Consider the following 12,690-nt stretch of genomic DNA (forward strand, 5'->3'; position numbering starts at 1 on the left):
CCTAACATTCTGCCTAGTACTTTACATGGATTCTCTTATTAATCCCTTACAGCAACTCTGGAAGGTGGAGACTATTTTTACTGCCAACTTACAAATGAAAATATAAAGGCCTACAGAGGTTTAATATCTTGCTCAGGGTCACACAGCTAGTAAGTGGTTGAATCCAAGCTCCTGGGCTATTATCACTACAACTAAACTTTATTATCCCTTATGACACTCACCACTTACAAAAACCTCTCAATTAATTATAATGCTTAGATGGTCTTCTAATTAATTAAAACTAGATGGCCTTGCTTTCGATCTTTACCGACAGTCTTTCTAAAGTCTATCCTACCTCAGTAAAGACTACATACTGAGCGTAATTATGCCTTTCACTGGTGAGCGAGGGTCTTCGGGTTAAGAATCATGATTTTGTCTCCCCTTGCATGTCTTCCCTGTGTAATTCTTACCCATCTTTCCAGAACCGATTCCACTGTCAGCCAATCTAGGAAAGGTTTCCCTCACCACCCAGACCATACTGGGTCTTTTTTTTTTTTTTTTTTTTTGCAAATAATTGCCCATATCTCCTATTTTACTTCACAGAGTAAACCTCAGGTATTTCAGCTTCAGTCATGTAGATATTGTGGTGGCTTTGTACTGTGTCACTTTGGCTCACCTGATCTGTGTTTCCCAGAGTTTCCTTACCTGTGTGTTTCCGGTGAGAATGGACACAAGAGACATTTTCACACGTAATTTGGAGGTGAAAGTGAAGCAGCAGCCATTTACAAAAATGCTATTTTATTTTGGAATAATTTTAGATGTTCAGAGCCACTCTGTTCTTATGCTCTGAGGATCAGGGCAGGTGCTTTTGCGGCTCGCACACGTACTTGTTTTTCTGTGGCTCCCCTGCTTGGTGTGGGGCATCTGCTGGGCCTGCCACTGCTCCCCCTTCCTCTAGATGCTTCTTGGGCTTCTCTGACTGCTGGGTCAGGAGTGTGTTTAGCTCCATGACGAAAGGTACTCTCTTTCTGCAGGACACTCACACCATCAAGGTTGACGAGGGCTGACCGGGTTCCAGTGTCCTCGTGGGTCCGGGTTGACGCTCATGAGTTCTAGCTGAGCTTGTGGCGGGTTGTTTCCCTGTGCTCTCCCTCCATGCCTGCTTCCCATCCATCTGTCCCTTCCCAACTCTCTGCCCAGTGGATTTCTAACTCCAGCATCAGAAGTGAAGAAAACAGCTTCACACAGTTTAACCAGCTCTACAATTAAGTAAGCTCAAATCCCTGTAAACTGTGTGTGTATCCATCATGGTTTTGCTTCTCTTTGAACCCTGACACAGATAGATATAAAGGGTTAAAGCTTGAATCCAATGAAAACATTACCTTTGATTGGTAAGGTCTCATTCTGGTAATTTATTCATATCCAGAAGTCAGGTTCAAGCAAAGAAGAAAGGAAGAAGAAAAGGCAAGGAGAGAGTGAAAAGGGGTCATAGGAGTAGGAAAAATAAAAGTAATTTGTGATAATGTAATATATGTCCACTTTGCACAGGCACCAGGCCAGTGCTAGAAATACAAAGATTAATATTAACCTTAGACCTCATAATCTATGGAGGAGGAGGATTCTTAAAGAGCTAACTATAATAGAATAAATGCTATATAATTGGCATGAATAAAGTACTACAGGAACATGGAGGAGAAAGTCATTAGTTCTAACTGACAGGACCAGGGAAGGCTCTGCAGGTGAAGCAGCACTGATGCTGGGCCATGAAGAATGAGTCATTCACCAGTGCAGGGGCTCTCGAACTTCAGCAGGCATCAAAATCACCTGCACGGGCTGTTGCAACAGAAATTGCTGGGCCCCACCTCTGAAGTTCTGGCTCAGTAGGCCCCAGGTGAAACCTGAGAATTTGTATTTCTACAAGTTCCCAGGTGATGCTGATGTGCTCCTGGCCTGGGGACCACACTTTGAGAACCACAGCTCTAGTGAAAAAAGGTGGGGATGAAGATGGCATGTGTTCCAAACAGAGCAGGGGCAAATGGAGACAGGCATAAAAATTCATTGGAAATTTATCTCCCCTGCCCACAGCCCCCTCTCTCATTCTTCTCTCTCTCTTACTATTTCTAGTTACTTTTCCTTGTCCCTTTGTTTTTTTTTTTTTAGATGGAGTCTTACTCAGTCGCCCAGGCTGGAGTGCAGTGGTGCAATCTTGGCTCACTGCAACCTCTGCCTCCTGGGTTCAAGTGATTCTCCTACCTCAGCCTCCTGAGTAGCTGGGACTACAGGTGTGCACCACCAAGCCTAGCCAATTTTTGTATTTTTAGTAGAGACGGGGTTTCATCATATTGGCCAGGCTGGTCTTGAACTCCTGACCTCGTGATCTGCCCCCCTCGGCCTCCCAAAGTATCCTTGTCCTATTTACCTACTGTCTTGGATGCATCAAGTTGTATGGTGTCTTTGAGGCACAAAGGTGGAGATGTACAGAAGACAGGAGGCAACCAGGATCTCAAGTTCAGGTAAGTGGTCAGGCTGGATGTGTTGATTTGGGAGTCTACACAGAGTGGTAATGGAGGGAACGTGAAAGCAGGGGCAGTCAGCACACACGGAGAGTGTGTGAAGGGAGAGACGAGCCAGCGGGACGGCAGGGGAGGAGAGCACAGAGCACAGGAGAGCCAAAGACAGAGAAGCACCCGCAGTGGGAGGACAAAGTGGATGCTGCCAAGGAAGGGGAATGGGAATGATCAGAGAAACAGCAGAAGCACAAGAGAGTTGTTTTTTGTTTCTTTCCCTCCCTCCCTCCCTTCCTTCCTTTTTCTTTTTTTTGAGACAGAGTCTTGCTCAGTTGCCCAGGCTGGAGTGCAGTAGCACAATCACAGCTCACTCCAGCCTCGACTTCCTAGGCTCAAGCGATCCTCCCATCTCAGCCTCCCAAGTAGCTGGGACCACAGGCACATGCTACCATGCTTGGCTAATTTTTTTGACATTTTTCTAGAGATGGGATCTCACTATGTTGCCCAGGCTGACTCAAATTCCTGGGCTCAAGCGATTCTCCTGCCTTGGCCTCCCCAAGTGCTCGGATTACACGTATGAGCCACTATGCCCACCTGTAAGAGTTTTGTTATGGAGGTCAAGGAGTGGTCAACTGTCTCAAATGCCACAGGTGAGGGCTGGACAGAGGCCAAGGAATTGGCTAGTGAGTCGATCAGTGATGGCCTTTATCAGAGCAGTTTCAGCAGGACTGTGGAGACAGACTTCCCACTGCAATGATGTAAGATGAAAGGGAGGTGGGGAAGTAGAGAAAGTAAATGTGGGTTACTTTCAAGAGAAGCTTGGCTGTGAAAGAAAGGAAAGATGTGCAGGCATGAGTAAAGGGAAACCTATCTAAAAATTAAGAGAGAAATCTGCTTTTCAAAAAATAGAGAATTGAGCATATTTTATGGTCAATAGGAAAGAAGTAGAGGCTGAAAGTATGGAGAGAGGGTGGGAATGTGCAGGCCTCCATGTGCTGCAGGAGAATTCAGAGGAGGGGCTCTCAGCCCAGGAGGGGAGGGCTGAGACACAAGAAAGTGAAAGGCTTGGATCATGCCTTTCGCTCTCTTTCGATCTCTCTCTCTCTCTCTCTCTCTCTCTCTAGAGTGAGAGAGATGGAGTCAGAGGGAGGGCAAAGGAGGGATGGAGGAAGCAAAAGAGAGAGAAGGTAGTGGGAGATACAGGGGAGTGAAGAGATATGAGTTTGGAGTAATCACTGAGGTGTGAGGAGAGTGAACAGACTTATAAAAACCATCCTGTTCAGGGGCCAGGCATGGTGGCTTAAGCCTGTAATCCCAGCACTTTGGGAGGCAGAGGTGGGTGGATCACGAGGTCAGATCAAGACCATCCTGGCTAACACGGTGAAACCCCATCTCTACTAAAAATACAAAAAATTAGCCAGGCGTAGTGGCGGGTGCCTGTAGTCCCAGTTACTCGGGAGGCTGAGGCAGGAGAATGGCGTGAACCCAGGAGGCGGAGCTTGCAGTGAGCCAAGATCGCGCCACAGCACTCCAGCCTGGACGACAAAGCGAGACTCTGTCTCAAAACAAAACAAACAAACAAAAAAAAACACATCCTATTCCACACTGAAGGCCTAAATTTGCCTGGAATTCCTAAGTTTGTCTCCACAGGGTGATCAGCAGCCAATATACAATGGCATAAAAGGTAGATGGCTGTATGAATCCATTCTCACACTGCTATAAAGAAATACCAGAGGCTGGGTAATTTATAAAGAAAAGAGGTTTTGTGGGCTCACAGTTCTGCAGGCTGTACAGGAAGCATAGTAGCTTCTGGAGAGGCTTCAGGAAACTTACAATCATGGTAGAAGGCGAAGGGGAAGCAAGCACGCCTTACATGGTCGGAGCAAGAGAGAGTGAATGCGGAGGTAACACACACTTTTAAATAACCAGATCTCATGATAACTCTATCATGAGACAGCACTAGGGAGATGGTGCTAAACCATTAGAAACAACCCCCATCATCCAATCACCTCCCACCAGGCCTCACCTCCAACACTGGGGATTACATTTTGACATGAGATTTGGGTGGGGACACAGATCCAAACCGTATCAATGGCAAATGGAGCCAAGGCAGGGCAGATACAGCAAAATAAAAAGCAGCAAAGATGGAGACTTAGTAAGGAGTAAAGATCTAGTAACTAAGACAGGAATAGCAAGAAGAAAAATAAGGTGCCTGAGGAAACCTGTCTGGATGAGCTGCACTGAGATGCCTTCGAGACATTTAGGGGAGAAGTACAAGGATAGAAATATAACCTGTAGTTCAGAAGAGGTTAAAGACAGAGGTTTGGAAGTCAGCTGCATAGAGGTGCTGATTCAAGTCAAGGTCACTGTTGCAATAACCCAGGTGGACTATGTAGAATGGGAAGAAAGGATGGAGCCAAGGAGAATACTCATGTTTAGGGGGCAATGGAGGAATGGAGGCTGAATAAATGGTCATGGATGGGCCAGGCATGGTGGCTCACACCTGTAATCCCAACACTTTGGGAGGCCAAGATGGGTGGATCACCTGAGGTCAGGAGTTCAAGACCAGCCTGGCCAACATGGCGAAACCTCATCTCTATTAAAATACAAAAAATTAGCTGGGCATAGTGGCGCGCACCTGTAATCCCAGGTACATGGGAGGCTGAGGCAGGAGAAGTGCTTGAACTCAGGAGGTGGAGGTTGTAGTGAGCCGAGATTGTGCCATTGCACTCCAGCCTGGGCAACAGAACAAGACTCTGTCTCAAAAAAAAAAAAAAAAAAAAAAGGTCGTGGAAATAGAGGAAAATGAGGAAAGAATGTTGTCATGAAAGCCAAGGAAAGAAAGGTGCAAGACAAAGAGGTGGTCAACAATGTCAAATGTCCTTAGAGTTCAACCAGGACTAGCACTGAGAGGAGTCTGCTGGATTTAGCAATTCAGAGGTCACTGGTGACATTGGCATGAAAGGTTTTAGTAGGGCACTGGGTCAGAAACCAGGTTATAATTAAGTTGAGAAAGGGATGGGAGGAACTTTGGCTGTAAACAAACAGATGGAGCAATAGTTCAAAGAACAGTCAGGATCAAAGAAAGATTTTTTTTTGAGAGAGCTACAGTAAAACAGCACATTAGTACTGAGCATTTGTACAGGCTGATAATAAGAAGCCAGTGGAGAGCTGAAAAGAGAGTATGAATAAGACAAGATAACATGTTTGCTTATCAAGTTAGCAAACTTTTAATCGAAATGACAATGCTGGTGAGAATACAAATTGAAATGCAAATATTTGTCAAATATGTAGGAAGATGCAGCCCAGGCTATATTCAGGGATAAATTGGTGGTCTTATATATTTTCATTATAGTAGAGAGAGAAAGGAGGGAAGGAAGAGAAAAAGATGCACGCTCTTCATGAATTTAGAAAGAAACATATAAGGAAACCACGAGGGTGACAATAACAAAGTAAAAGCAACAATCAGTGAGATTTTTTTTTTTTTTTTTTTTTGAGACGGAGTCTCGCTCTGTCACCCAGGCGGGAGTGCAGTGACGCAATCTCGGCTCACTGCAAGCTCCGCCTCCTGGGTTCACGCCATTCTTCTGTCTCAGCCTCCCGAGTAGCTGGGACTACAGGCGCCCGCCACCACGCCCAGCTAATTTTTTTTTTTTTTTTGTATTTTTAGTAGAGACGGGGTTTCACTGTGGTCTCGATCTCCTGACCTCATGATCCGCCTGCCTCGGACTCCCAAAGTGCTGGGATTACAGGCGTGAGCCACCGCGCCCGGCTCAATGAGCTTTTTAAGACAGCAAAATTAACATGAAGAAATCCTAGAGCTGCTTCTAAAACCACTGTCTCCACCATAGAAAATTGACATATCAAGTGTCTTCAGAAAGATATGCAAAGTAGTGTTATAAAGTATCTATAATATATGTTTGTACTGATGGGGGTATGTGTGTGTATATATGTATGTATATACATACATCTATAATTGTATATACATAGAACTTTAAGTTATAGGTTACAGCAAGGCAAAATAATTCTTGTCTATAGACATGCAAATTCTGTTCTGTCAAGTAAACGTTTTTTTTTGTTTTTTTTTTTGAGACGGAGTCTCACTCTGTTGCCCAGGCTGTAGTGCAGTGGCATGATCTCCACTCACTGCAAGCTCCACCTCCCGGGTTCAGGCCATTCTCGTGTCTCAGCCTCCCAAGTAGCTGGGACTACAGGCGCCCACCACCACGCCCAGCCAATTTTTTGTATTTTTAGTAGAGACGGGGTTTCACTGTGTTAGCCAGGATGGTCTCGATCTCCTGACCTCGTGATCCGCCTGCCTCGGCCTCCCAAAGTGCTGGGATTACAGGCGTGGGCCACCACGCCCGGCCTCAAGTAAACGTTCAATTGACTCTTCTTTCTCCCACCCTCCCACAAAACAATGACTTTTGCTTCCATTTGCACATTTATTTCAATATTTGTTTATGAATCAATGTTGCTGGTCCATAGATGTGTCCACTTTTTGAATTCTCTTTTTAACTGGTTATAACATCTGCCTGATTCCCTCACTGATTAACATGTACCATAAAGTAACACGTTCATTTATATATTTGTATGAGAGCCATGAATTTATCTTTTTCTGACAACTATCCTTTAACAGTTGCAAACTTTTAGGGAAAAGCTAATTTTAATGCTAAATCAATTATGCTCAAATATGGAAAATTATGGAAAGCTACTTAAACTTTTTTATAGGCTATTTCTGATGCCAAAAACTGATAAGCATATCTCCAAAGAAGAAAACTACAAGCCAATTTTATTTCTGAACAAAATATATCAGCTCTCACAGTTTTGAGCTGATGCAGTTTTACAGTTACCAACTTTTTTACATATCCACCGTTTATGTCTTAAACAGACAAACAAGAAAGACACCAATTATTACTGTCCTTAGATCTTGTAAGCAGTTTTATCAATTGGTACTGCAGAAAGATCTCTTTTAACTCCATCTTTTCAATATATGGATTGTCAGGCAGCTTTCCCAAACATGCCAGTGAGTACTTTGATAATTTTTTCAATGACCATAGTTTAAGGAGTAGTTAAGCTAGATTTGTAGAAACAAATAAGGAAGACCAAGTCCAAAGCATCAGCCTCTCAATAAAATATAAAGCCGCAGAAATGTTATCCGCACAATGAAAGAATGTAAATCAGGAAAAAAGTTACCTATCAGCCCAGGTTTCGATACTAACAAATCTGGTTTGTTTTAGAAGAGGTTACCATCTAGAACTTTCACATTACTGAATTTAGTTACAGATCCAAAACCAAAGTTGGTGCTTTATCCCTAATCCCCTTTGAAATCTTGGTTCTGGTAACTGGAGTTCTGCCAGACAAGCTACATTTTAGAACAAAGTCTCTCACAGTTGGTAAGAAATTGCTATTCTAGAAAATAAAACTTAGAATACAGAGAAATAGTAGGCCACCACAACTTACAGGGTTGTTATGGGAACAAATTAAGGGTGGGTTCTATTAGTGTTTATTTTGCAATGTTTATTTTGCAATGTTCTGGAAGCTTTGGACAATGTGAACAGCTAGAAATAACAAGTATAATTCTGTAAAGGAGGAGGCAAAAATAATTTGTTTCCAGGTGATAGGCTTATTTACCAACCAAGCCCCTCACCTCACCCCTACAAAAGATTTAACTGAAAAACTATTACATTTAACAATAGAGCTTAGCAAAGTGGCTGAATACAACACAAATATCTAAAAATCAACAGCTTTTCTATGTACTCACAAAAATAATTAGAAGATATAATAGAAAAAAGAAGCCATTTACAATGTGCAAGATGTAACATATAAAGGGAAAACTTTGCTAAAAGATAAAAAGACATCCCAAATAAATGGAGAGACAGTAAAAAGTTATCAATTCTGTGCAGATTACTTTACAGCAGTGTATCTCTAAATGGGGTCCAAGGATTACTGCCTCAAAAATCACCTCAGATGCTGATTAGAATGCAGATTCCTGGTTTACAGGTGCCCATCTTATAGAATTGGAGCAGAGGGAGGGTAAGTTTTCAAGAAACTCGTCTTCTTAACATGCTCCCCAAGTGATTGTAATACACATTAAAATTTAGAAACCACAGCTTTATGTAGGTTTCATAAAATTCCACGAACATCCCAACTTCATCTAGAATGAGAGCCGTGAAGGGGGCTGGCCTAACATATGTTAAAGTGTATAATACACTTAAACACAAAGTATTTAAAGAAAGTATATCGTAAACTTTAGTAATAAAAATAATGTGGTTTTGTAAAAAACCCAGCAAACAAATCAACAGAACTGAATAAACAGCACCAAGACAGACTCCTACATTAAGTTATGACAGAAGTAAAATTGTTTCTGTGTCAATTCTTGCATTCACCACAGAACTGCTGCATCTTTTTCACCCAGTTTGGAGGGTTTGTTTGGATGAATCTGATGCTACATAGTTGTCTTAGTCCATTTTCTGTTGCTATAACAGCATACCACAAACTGGGTAATTTATAAAGAATAGGAGTTGATTTGGCTCATAGTCCTGGAGGCTGGGAAGTCCATGATCAAGGGGCTGCATCTTGTGAGGGCTTTCTTGCAGAGACAGAATACGGCAGAAGGTGTCAAATGGTGGGGAAGGGCAAGCACAAGACGGAGAAAAACAGGGCTGAACTCCTGTGACAACTAACCCACTCTCTCAATAACAGCATTAATCCATTTATTAGGGTGAAGCTGTCAAGACCTGATCATTCTTAAAGGTCCTACCTTTCAATACAATCACAATGGCAATTAAGTTTTGGCATGAGATTTGGAGGGGAGATTCAAACTGTAGCAATGGTATAGAAGCAATTCAGGTGGGGAGGCCACAGGTACACCTCAGAGGTACAGTGACAAGGAGAAACCATGCAATTCCCAGTCAGGATGTGTGGCCCATATGTATAAAAATGTAATAAGACATCTAAAAGGGCCTTCAAGTTGGAAGAAAAAAGGGAACACCCAAGGAAATGTAGGCATTGACCTGGGATTGAGTTGTTTCTCATATGAGCAACTCTTTGTAGTAGGTTCTAGACTGGGTAGCAGCAGTAGTTTATGCATTGAAGAATATCTAATATAGGGAAGGTTGCTAGTGTAAGTTAATTTTTAAAATAGGGTTTCTCAACAGAGGCACTATTAACATTTTTAGCTGAATAATCCCTTGTTGTGGTGGCTGACTTGTGCATCCTAAGGTGTTTAGCACCATACCTGCCTCTACCCATTAGATGTATGTAGCACCCCCCTCCCTGCTGCAACAACCAAATATATCTCCTGACATTGTCAAATGTCCCAGGCAGGGTTGGGAGTGTTGTGGGGAGGGGCAAAAATCACCTCTGGTTGAAAACAATTGCTTTAAAGGAATCAGTGAGGAATATAACAATTATTTAGGATGGGCGTGGTGGTTCATACCTGTAATCCCAGCACTTTGGGAGGCCAAGGCAGGTGGATCACGAGGTCAAGAGATCGAGACCATCTGGCCAACGTGGTGAAATCCGATCTCTACTAAAAACACAAAAATTAGCTGGGCCTGGTGGCATGCACCTGTAGGCCCAGCTACTCAGGAGGCTGAGGCAGGAGAATCACTTGAACCCAGGAGGCGGAGGTTGCAGTGAGCTGAGATAGCGCCACTGTACTCTAGCCTGGCAACAGAGAGAGACTCCATCTCAAAAAAAAAAAAAAAAAAAAAAAGAATTATTTAATAAATGTGTTGGGAACATCAATTTTTAAATGGGGAGAAAATGACCCACCTATTTAGATACTCATATCACACACCTACACTGTAGGTGAAATAAAGAGTAAAAATGTAAAACTTGAAAACTATAACATGGCTAGAAAACTTACATAAATATTTAGCTAATGTCTGGATAGGGAAGCATTTTCTAGGTTAAAAAACAAAGAAAGAAAAGCTGAGCATGATGGTGCATGCCTGTAGTCCCAGCTCCTCAGGAGGCAGAGGTGGGAGGATCGCTTAAGCCCAGGAGTTGGAGACCAGCCTGCGCAATATAGCAAGACCCCATTAAAAACAAAAAAAAATGAAATATTGATATGTTTGACCACAGAAGGCTAAAATTCTGCAAAATTAAAAGGTAAATGACAAACTAGAAAAATACTTATAAGCAATAGGACAAAGAACTGGCTAATATTATTCATATATAATGGTAGTATCTATAAGAAGAGCACTAATGCATCGAAAGAAAAATGGACAAGAGATGTAAACAAAGGTTTTACAGTAGAACTGCAAATATTCATAGTAAGTGCACAAAAATTTTGTTCAACTTCACCAATTATTATTATTCTTATTATTTTTTGAGACTGGGTCTCACTGTGTCGCCCAGGCTGGAGTACAGTGGCTTGATCTAGGCTCACCACAAGCTCCGCCTCCCAGGTTCACACCATTCTCCTGCCTCAGCCTCCCGAGCAGCTGAGACTACAGGCGCCTGCCACCATGCCCGGCTAATTTTTTTTTGTATTTTTTTAGTAGAGATGGGGTTTCCCTGTGTTAACCAGGATGCTCTCGATCTCCTGACCTTGTGATCTGCCCACCTCGGCCTCCCAAAGTGCTGGGATTACAGGCATGAGCCACCGCGTCTGGCCCAATTATTAAAGAAATAATGAATAATGAATTTGCAATTTTACTCTATCCAAGAAGAAAAGATATTTTTTAACATGGTAATACTTAATGCAGGCAAAGAGGTAGACAAATGGGTATTCTCCATACCATTGATGATAAATGAGCAGGTCCTTTTACACACTTTGGAAAACAACTGGTTAAAAGGCATCAGGAGGCTTAAAAATGCTCCCATCCTTGACTTCGTATTTCTGCTCACACAAATTCACAGTAAGCGTACTGGACTGAATTGTGTCCCTCCAGAGGATGTGTCCAAGACCTAATCCCCATTACCTGTGAGTGTCATCTTCTTTGGAAATAGAGGCTTTGCAGATGCAATTAGTTAAGGATCTTGAGAAGTGATCTTCCTGGATTTAGGGTGGGACCTAAATCCAAAGACTGATGTCCTTATAAAAAAGAGGAGAGGAAATAGACACACATAGGGAAGAAGCACACATGAAGACAGAGGCAGAGATTGGAATAATGCTGCCAGAGAAGGCCAGGAGCCACCAGAAGCTGGAAGAGGTGAGGAAGCATTCTCCCCTAGAGCCTTCAATAGGAGCAGGGCGCTGCTGACAACTTGGTTTTGGATTTCCGGCCTCCAGGACTGTGAAAGAGTAAGTTTCTGCTGTTTTAAGCCACAAAGTCTGTGGTAATTTGTTGTGGCAGCCCTTGGAAACTAATACACTAAGGAAACAATCCAAGATATGAACAAAAGTTTATATATAAAGATGTTCATCTTTGCATTATTTTTATTTTATTTTATTTGAGACAGAGTCTCACTCTGTCACCCAGGTTGGTGTGCGGTAGCGCGATCTTGGCTCACTGAAACCTCTGCCTTCCAGGTTCAAGCGATTCTCCTGCTTCAGCCTCCTGAGTAGCTGGCACTACAGGCACCCACCACCACACGTGGCTAATTTTTGTGTTTTTAGTAGAGGCAGGGTTTCACCATGTTGGCTAGGCTGATCTCGAACTCCTGACCTCATATGATCCACCCATCTCAGCCTTCCAAAGTGCTGGGATTACAGGCATGAGCCACGGCACCCAGCCTATGCATTATTTTATAACAGCCAGAAAGTTAGAAAAAAACTTGAAGCAATGAAAAACAGAGGAAGGAGTAAGTTATAGTGTACCTATAATTAATTTGCAGCCATTCAAATATGTTTTTGAAGAATTTCTAATGCCATAGGAAAATGCTTATATATGCAGAAAATTCAGGATATAAAAGTGTATGTACAATGTAATCCCCAAATGTAATTACATATGATATATACTTATTGCCCTGATAAATAAGATGAGTTAAAAAAGTCTGAAATAGAAAATAGCATATGTCAACAATATACTAGAAGAAAAACAAACCATGACCCCGGAGAGTTTATCCCAGAAAATTTACAGTTGTTATTATCAACACGTAATATACTAATGAGTCAAAGCCTTAGAATCAACTCAAAAGACGTTAAAAAGACATTTGAGGGGCCAGGTGCAGTGGCTCATGCCTGCAATCCCAGCACTTTGGGAGGCTGAAGTGGGCAGATTGCTTGAGCTCAGGAGTTTGAGACCAGCCT

The 12,690-nt window shown here is 42.6% G+C and overlaps 1 protein-coding gene across 7 annotated transcripts in view; it reads right to left on the minus strand.

Annotated features, from left to right (window-relative positions):
* The window catches only part of TMEM150C (transmembrane protein 150C), an 87,418-nt gene that overhangs the window by 49,576 nt on the left and 25,152 nt on the right, over positions 1-12,690 (minus strand). The gene's annotated exons all lie outside the window — the stretch shown is intronic.

This window comes from Pongo abelii, chromosome 3 (assembly GCF_028885655.2).
Source record: "Pongo abelii isolate AG06213 chromosome 3, NHGRI_mPonAbe1-v2.0_pri, whole genome shotgun sequence".
NCBI classification, from domain to species: Eukaryota; Metazoa; Chordata; class Mammalia; order Primates; family Hominidae; genus Pongo; species Pongo abelii.